Below are 7,556 nucleotides of genomic sequence, written 5' to 3' on the forward strand. Positions count from 1 at the left end.
AGCCGGGAGCCTTGCAAACTCGGGGCTCCGGGCTTGACAGCAGAAACACAGGAGACTGGCTGCACCAGGGGAAGATGAATTGGTCAACGCTGTGAAACTGGGCTTCTGGTCGCTGGCGGGATCCAGAAAATGGGTTACTGGAGAAGACTGGGTCTGCTCTCCTTGCTGCTGCTCTCCTTCTGTGAGTAGAAAAATGTTTCTGGTTAGGCAACACGAAGCAACATACTCGGAGAGGTCGTTTATTTTTCCTTTCTCCCACAAAATAGCTAATCTTTGATATCTCCCCTGACAGCAATTAGCTGGAGGATTAGAAATAGCTGAGAATGTAGCAGAATCGACAGCTACGACGGCATCAGCTGTGTATTTCTCTTATAGCAAAGGGCGAGAGATTGCCTTGGTTGAAATCGCTGTGCGCTTGCTTGGAGCAGCTCACAGATGTCAGTGTTTACAGTGCAAAAATATATATAGGTCAGCATTACTTGTTGGAAGTTTTTATTTTATGGAGGGAGATTAAAAGCAACCAAAGTGCACCACTGAACGGTCTGGCTTCAACAGCGTCCAGATGTGGTGAAGTTTGCGGCTTAGAACTTTTATCAGCCCGGGTTTATGCGCAGAATTAATTGAACTATTAAAGAAGGAAAGAAGTGGGGAGAGGGGGAGGAGAAGCGTCTTTGCAACAACATCTGGTTATTCAGCAAACGTTTCCAGCGCTTACGTAAAGATTCCTTTGTAATAAGTGCCCTGTTTAGGTTTTGATAGCACTTCTTCAATACTGCAGATAAAACCCTCCAGCAGCACTTGAAAACGTGCCCAGCTGTGGTTTAACTTCTCTTGTTTATATCTTGATGATTGTTTGATAACAGGGAGTGGATTTGTGTATAGGCGAGCGTGATATACTCATCCCCTAACTACGTGTGTGTGTCTTCCTGTATATACAGTGCCTATGTATGTGTATACACACACATATCCCCATACAGCACATATTTACGTGTTTGCACAGACAACGGCACTTCTTACAGTGAACTCTTTTACAAACACAGTCCGGTTCCCCTCGCTATAGAAATTTCTTTTTGCTCTTTTATAAAATTGCTTTTTCCTCTTTTCTAAAATTGCTTTTTTCTCCAAGTAGGAGGGTTATAATTCTGGTGTTTTTGCATCCAAATGAAATAACTGGGGGCAGGGAACTGTATCCACATTCACTTTACAGGGGTCACCCTACCTACAGGAATAGGGAATGAAAGAGTAGGATGGGTTGGTGATTCGGGTGTAGGCAAATACGAGCCTTGGTGCAACTGTGGGACATCAGGTCTGGTTGATTTTCCAAGAAGTTGTGGAGGTGTGTAGTATTCATTACTGTAGATAATATCCTGAAGTGTGGTTTGAAATGTAGGATGCTATACCGATAACATCCTGTGAAATTAATTACCTTTGGAGCAGAACTGAAGGAATTACTACAAGGTATTATTTAAAGCACAGTCCTGGGTTGTTTTTGGTAAGAAAGATGACCACTAATTATCCTTCAGAAATACCTGATTTTGGAGTTATTTAACTTATGGTTTCCTTTTTCTGAAAGGCAGGGGTTTAATCTGAGAGAAGCCAAACCAAAACATATCATGATTACTGAGTTCATCCGAAAGGTTACGTGAGTGAAATGATGACAAAATTTGCCTCTGTATGGGGGAAAAAAATGAGCCAAGGCTTGTTCTCTCCGATTCAGCTCAACAATGATGTATGTTTTCTGGGGCTACATCCGTTTCCCTTGCGTATCGTGTTAAGATCAACCCTACAGTCATTCTGACGCAGTTAAAGTACCCCAGGAGCCCACTTTGTGTTAAGAAGGGAACAGAAAGTGCCCCCAAATGACAGAAAATACACGTACCCACTGCTCATCCAGCCTCTCTTTAAAGAGCGACAGCGATAGGTTGGTGCCAGCAGCCAGGTCGCTCCCCTTACCACAGAGATTTAAGACTTACCACCACTTAGCATGGCTCAGATTGCATCTCTGTTATCCCAGAGTAACTCCAGCTGAGTGACTTTGCTGCTCTCCCTGAGAGTTTACACCAGCGTGGCTCTGGATTTACCCAGACCAGGACAAAAAAAAAATACAAGGATCATTCAGGACTGGAAAAATTCTCTTACCCTGGTGCACGTGTGTGTGCGCGTGTGTGTGCGTGTGTGTGAAGGCTTTCAGTGTCGTTAGTTTGGCCAGAAGAGATCTGGGGGGTGAGCTAGTCATCATCTATAACCAGGTCCTAGAGAGATGCTTCCTCATGTATGGGACAGAGGAAAAACAAGATTTACATGCTGGAAGCTAAAACTGGGCAGTTTTGTGTTAGAGCACAACACAGTGAAGTTGTTCCAGCAGGTAATTACTCAGGCTCAGGATGTGGTGGATTTTTGTTGCTCAAAGCCTTCAAGTCTGCAGACTATCTGCTCGGTAGACTATGACCCATTCAGAAGTTAAAAGCTTGGTATCAGGATATGGTGTTGTGCACATGGAAACACCCTGGCCTTAAAATAATCAGTTTTCCTGCCCTGTTTTGCATCAGAATCAGGAAAGTCTCCCTCGTGCTCTCTCTGTCAGGAAGAGGGCTCAGGTCAGGCCACACAAGCATGGGGCTGAGCAAAACCTTGTCTCACGGAGAGGAGAGAAAAGCACCACGATTCTCAGAGCTGTTGACACAACCTCAAGAACGTGAGCTAAGTGTCACCAGTGTGATGACAGCTCTCAGGGTGTCAAGCACCCCGGGAGCCCGGCAGAGCGCCTTTGGGCATCCAACCTCCAAAAGACGACATGAAACTCAAAGTCTGCCGGGGCACGTAGCACTTACCAAGGAAGAGCTGTACCCCATGGGATCTGCTGAAGCTCCAAAGAAAGAGAAAAACGATTTGTGAAATGAGGGAAGGTTGCAGGTCTGCTGCCCCAAGTCTAGAGCTCCCAGCCTCTGGGGTTTGGGTCTGCTCTCCTGTAACCTGGCCTCCCATTCAAATGGGGGCCCGCTACAATATCCTGACATTTTTTGCTGTGAGTCTTCTGGGCTTCCTTTGCCATAATCCCTCAACGCACTCTGATGGCCCCACAGATGGCACATTTGAGGGGGTATCTCATGGTAGATGGTGGCTCTGTGAAGCCACATGCTCTTTCCTGCCCGCACAAACCAGCTCCTGTTCCCTCAGTGAGCCTCTTCAGCTAAATATATGGAGCATATATTAGTCATAAATCATGAGAGGGAGCTTCAGGGCTGTCAGAAAAACATCTCTGGCTTTTGATCTTCTCAAGAAATATCTGACCTATCCCAGGCTCCTCAGGCAGTTCATTCAAGAAGTCAGCCTCTTATTTCTAGAGGTCACCAAGGCTAGAACTGGGGGTCATATTGCCAGCAGAACACCAGCCTGCTCCTCGGGCAGTGGAGCTTTTGGCACTGCACCCCAATAGCAACGCGCACAAAATTCAGAGACATGGGGTGAAACCTGAGCTGGTGAGAGGATGAGGGAAGGAAGAGGACGAAGGAAGAGTCATCAGCCATTTCACAGGCAAATACACCCATTTGCAGAAAGGAGCTTTGGAGGTCCAAGGCTGAGCTGGAGCAGTGGAGCAGACCTCATCCCCCAGGCTACACGGCACATGGAGGTGGGTGCTGCCTGCCCAGGGACAGGTGGCCACAGGGTTCGTTATGACAATCCTTCTCAAGTAGCACCGTGTTCTGCTTTGATGTTAAGACAGCCAAAACATCGAGAAAGAAATTATCACCTTCAAAAACAAACCAAGAGGCTGCAAGGGCCCACCATTGACTGGGTGGGTTGGGAGCAGGCACAGCATCCCATTGCCTGAAGAAGAAACTCGGGCATCCTACCGCGAGGCTAAATAAGAACAAGGTTGCAGCAAATTCTCCAGTTAGGAAGCAAATGGGGAAAGCACAAGAAAAATCCCCAAAATGCAGAACTTGAGTCCTTTGCAGTGTTGCAAGTGGCATGAGACTCAGCGAGGATAGTGATGACTTGTCTTGAATTCATCTTCACACTTCTCCAAACCTGATACTACAGTTTCAGCCCTTGGTGTAAGTTAGACTAATTGAAGTCCACCCACAGCTACACGAGATTTATGAAAGCAGGTATTTCCTCTCCCCTTGCATCTCCAGCTTTGCGCAGGCTTCAGACAGGCTGGTCATCATTAAAGCTGCTCAAATCTGTATTGTAGTGAGGGGCTTTGTGGAGGAAAAATTCTTTTCGAAATATAATTTTATGGAACTTGAAGTTAAAACACAGTTTTCTTAAGGAAAAAAAAGGCTGATTTTTACTGGTGTTTTACTGGTGTTATCACTATTTCATTATGGTCACAAAGACATTTTTGTGCACTAGCAGTAAAAAAGTTGAGCCAGCTGCGATCACGCTATTTGTTACTCCCCTTAGAGATGGAGTCCAGAACAGATGTATCCCACATACTCACTGAATATGCAGAAAGCAAACACTGGCATTAAAAACGGGTGACTGGGGGCTTTTATTCTGAGGAAACATTCAACTCTACTGCCTGCCCTCCACAGCTTTATACTGTCCCGTGTTTTGCTCTGTCGCGTTTATTTCCTCAGGACATTACTTTCCTCTCCCCTTAGTGATAACTCCTTGCAATAACACTCGCTTTCAGCCGCGCTCCGCAGTGTTGCAACTTGCCATAAACTAATGAACTCTCCCATAGCTTGTTGTGTTTTCACGGAAGCGCAACATCTGATCTTTTTATTAAAAAAAAACAGTCCCACCAAGGAGACAAAATCCAAGCTCCCACACACTTTGCTGTTTTCGCATCCAGCGCTCAGTGCCGTGTGCCAAGTGAAAGCCTCACGCTGGAAGGGGCCTCCATGTAGAGGGGAGATAACAGCACTGAGGGCTGCCTGCCTTATCAAACCTGTGGATTACAGCCACGTTATCTCCATGCTGGACCCCAGCTGGGGGATAACCTTTCCTTAGGGATCTTCAGGGGGAAATGAAGGGGTGGCTACAAGCTGTCTTGGCCCTGTTCGCATCACATCCCTGAATTCAGAGACAACTATTGTGATCCTGCCTCTGGAACAGATCCGTAACGTCCATCAGAGTCATATTTCTTGATTGTCAGCTGGTTCACCTTTTTGTAACAGCCCATGCAGGGCTGAAACTCTCCTACCAGATGCTGGTAGCTGTCAGGGTTTTAGAAGTGGGGGAGGCTGCTTATTGTGCAATCCCTTGTGCAGCCCATGCTCCCACCAGTTATGCCAGGCCCGGACCTGCCCTTTCACGGAGCTGCTCCGCTGCAATGTTTTGCTTCCCACTGATCGGCCAGGAACACGCCTGACAAACAACAACTGATTTATTCGACAATACACGTCTCAGCACTGGGGCAACTGATGTACACTACGGCCTGCCAGTCTGCATGGGACGGGGGGCTATTGCCCACATGGACTCTAGCAGCTCCAAGGGTATATCTCAGCCCAAGAGTTACCCTTGACTAGACAGGATTATTTATAGCTGGATTCAAGATTAAAAAAAAAAAGAAAAAAAAAAAGAAAAAGTTTTCAACGTTTCCGGTATGCGATTTGCAGCTGTCAGCAGAAGCAAGCTGTAATGGGGAGCTGATGTGCGGCTCCAGTTCGACCCATGACCTGGAGACTTCAAGGTGGTTGAAGCAGCATCATACTGGACATTTTCTGCCTCTGGCAAGACTTCTCACCTTGCCACACTGCGGATGGAGATGTTCCCTTTAGCCCCATGTTGTTTACTCTCCACTGCGTCCAAAACTCCAGCTCTTCCGGGTAAGCAGAAGTCCAAAGAAAGCCACCTCCAGCAGCTTCCACCCTGTCTCCGGAGTCAGTGCTGATGAGGCTGAAGGCGTCTGAAGGAAACGCCTGCCTGCCTTCACTCGGCCTGCAAAGAGCTGCTGTCCTCCCCTTGCAGCAGGTGATAGCAAGTGCCCTGTCCATGCCTGGGAGACAGAAAGTCTGTGCCTCCAGGGCCATCACACCCTAATACATGCCTTGTATGCAAAACAGTGCTGATGGGCTTGTGCCAGCAACTGGAACCAGTGCAAGCTTGGCAGTCAGCAACAGAGCTAGCTAATTGCCCTGGTGCAGGGTCCAGAAGGACTGAGCCCTGAAGCAATCACCTGCAGTGACCCCAACTGATGTGATCCGATCACTGACAAGGCATCTCCTTGCCCCAATACCTGACCAGTTCCCCCAACACCCCTGTGAAGATGTTTCCTCTGGGAACAACACATTTTTCTTACATCTTTGCTTCTGGGAGGCCCAGAGACACCTGCTGGCTGCTACACCACTAAGAGGAGCCTTTTCCTTAGATCAGAAATACAAACCCCTGATATTTTGACACTGATCCCGTCTCACTTCAGCCACTCCAAACCAAAAGGCTTGACCGTGTCCTGCATTGCCTCGGGGCACCGTGCATCCCATCAGAAAGACGATCCTGCCGTTGTGAATTCATACCATGCCTGGCACTGGAAATCCAGAGAAGAATTTCTTCTCTAGTCCTGCAGATTCAGGAACTCAGACCCGTTCCCAGAAATGGTTCTTGGGAGTGACACGACTACAAATGCTTCTGGGGTCTTTACAACTAATACCGGTATAAATGTTTCTTTAAAAAATCTATTCTTTTTTCAGATGGACCGTTTAATAAAATGCCACCCATGCAGAATGAATGCCCGTGTCCCCTGACAAGTGTTTGACAGAGCAGGTCACCAGACAACGCAGCTGGGACACGATGGGGAACATCTGTCTGATGTTGCTTGATAAAACTTCCTGCCTGGGAGGCTCTAAACACCAGCATCCAGCATGGAAGAAACTGAATCAGCCACTGTCTCGCTGCTTTATAAAGCATTTTTTCCACGCTAGATCTATCCCAAAATTAGCCCCAACCAGTCCATGATAGCAAACTTCTTACAATGGGAAGTGACACACAGAGCCATAAGCAACGAGGAGTTGAATGAATCATCTCTCTTCAAATAGACCCGGGGTACAAGCATCCGCAGAAGTAAGTCCAGTGGATCCCCGGGGAGCTCAGCTCCTGCCATGTCTTTCCTATGTCAAAAGGCACTCGGTGGTGGCAGAAAATGGTTGCAGACGTTCCCACCAGAGGCAGAGGATATCTGCTCGAAGGTGAGATCTCCTCAGCACGTGTTTACTCTGGCTTTGTAGATTTTCCCTGTGCTCCCCTGTTTGTCAATCAGCATCTCAAGGGGCCAAGGATTATTACTTCTGTGACAGGCTGCGGCTTGGGAGACAGCTCCTGGGCAGAAGTATTGCTCAGCGATACTTGGACCGTGTCATCTTTCGAGAGATGTCCTGGGGCAGGATGCTGAGGTGAAAAGGCAATGTGCTACTGCAAAATGATGAGATCTCAGAGCGGGAGATGGTGGACAGAGAACATTCCCCGCTGTCCATTCCTCCATGCTGGAGGAGCAGCTTTGCCTCCTGCACCTCCAGCCACCAAGGCTCCCTGAAGCTGTGCTGCAGCTTACAGATCTCTTGAGGGGCATCACACAGACACACAAGCTTCCATAACTTTCATGTGTGGAG

Source organism: Buceros rhinoceros, unplaced genomic scaffold, assembly GCF_000710305.1.
Source record: "Buceros rhinoceros silvestris isolate BGI_N320 unplaced genomic scaffold, ASM71030v1 scaffold11532, whole genome shotgun sequence".
Classification (NCBI taxonomy): Eukaryota; Metazoa; Chordata; class Aves; order Bucerotiformes; family Bucerotidae; genus Buceros; species Buceros rhinoceros.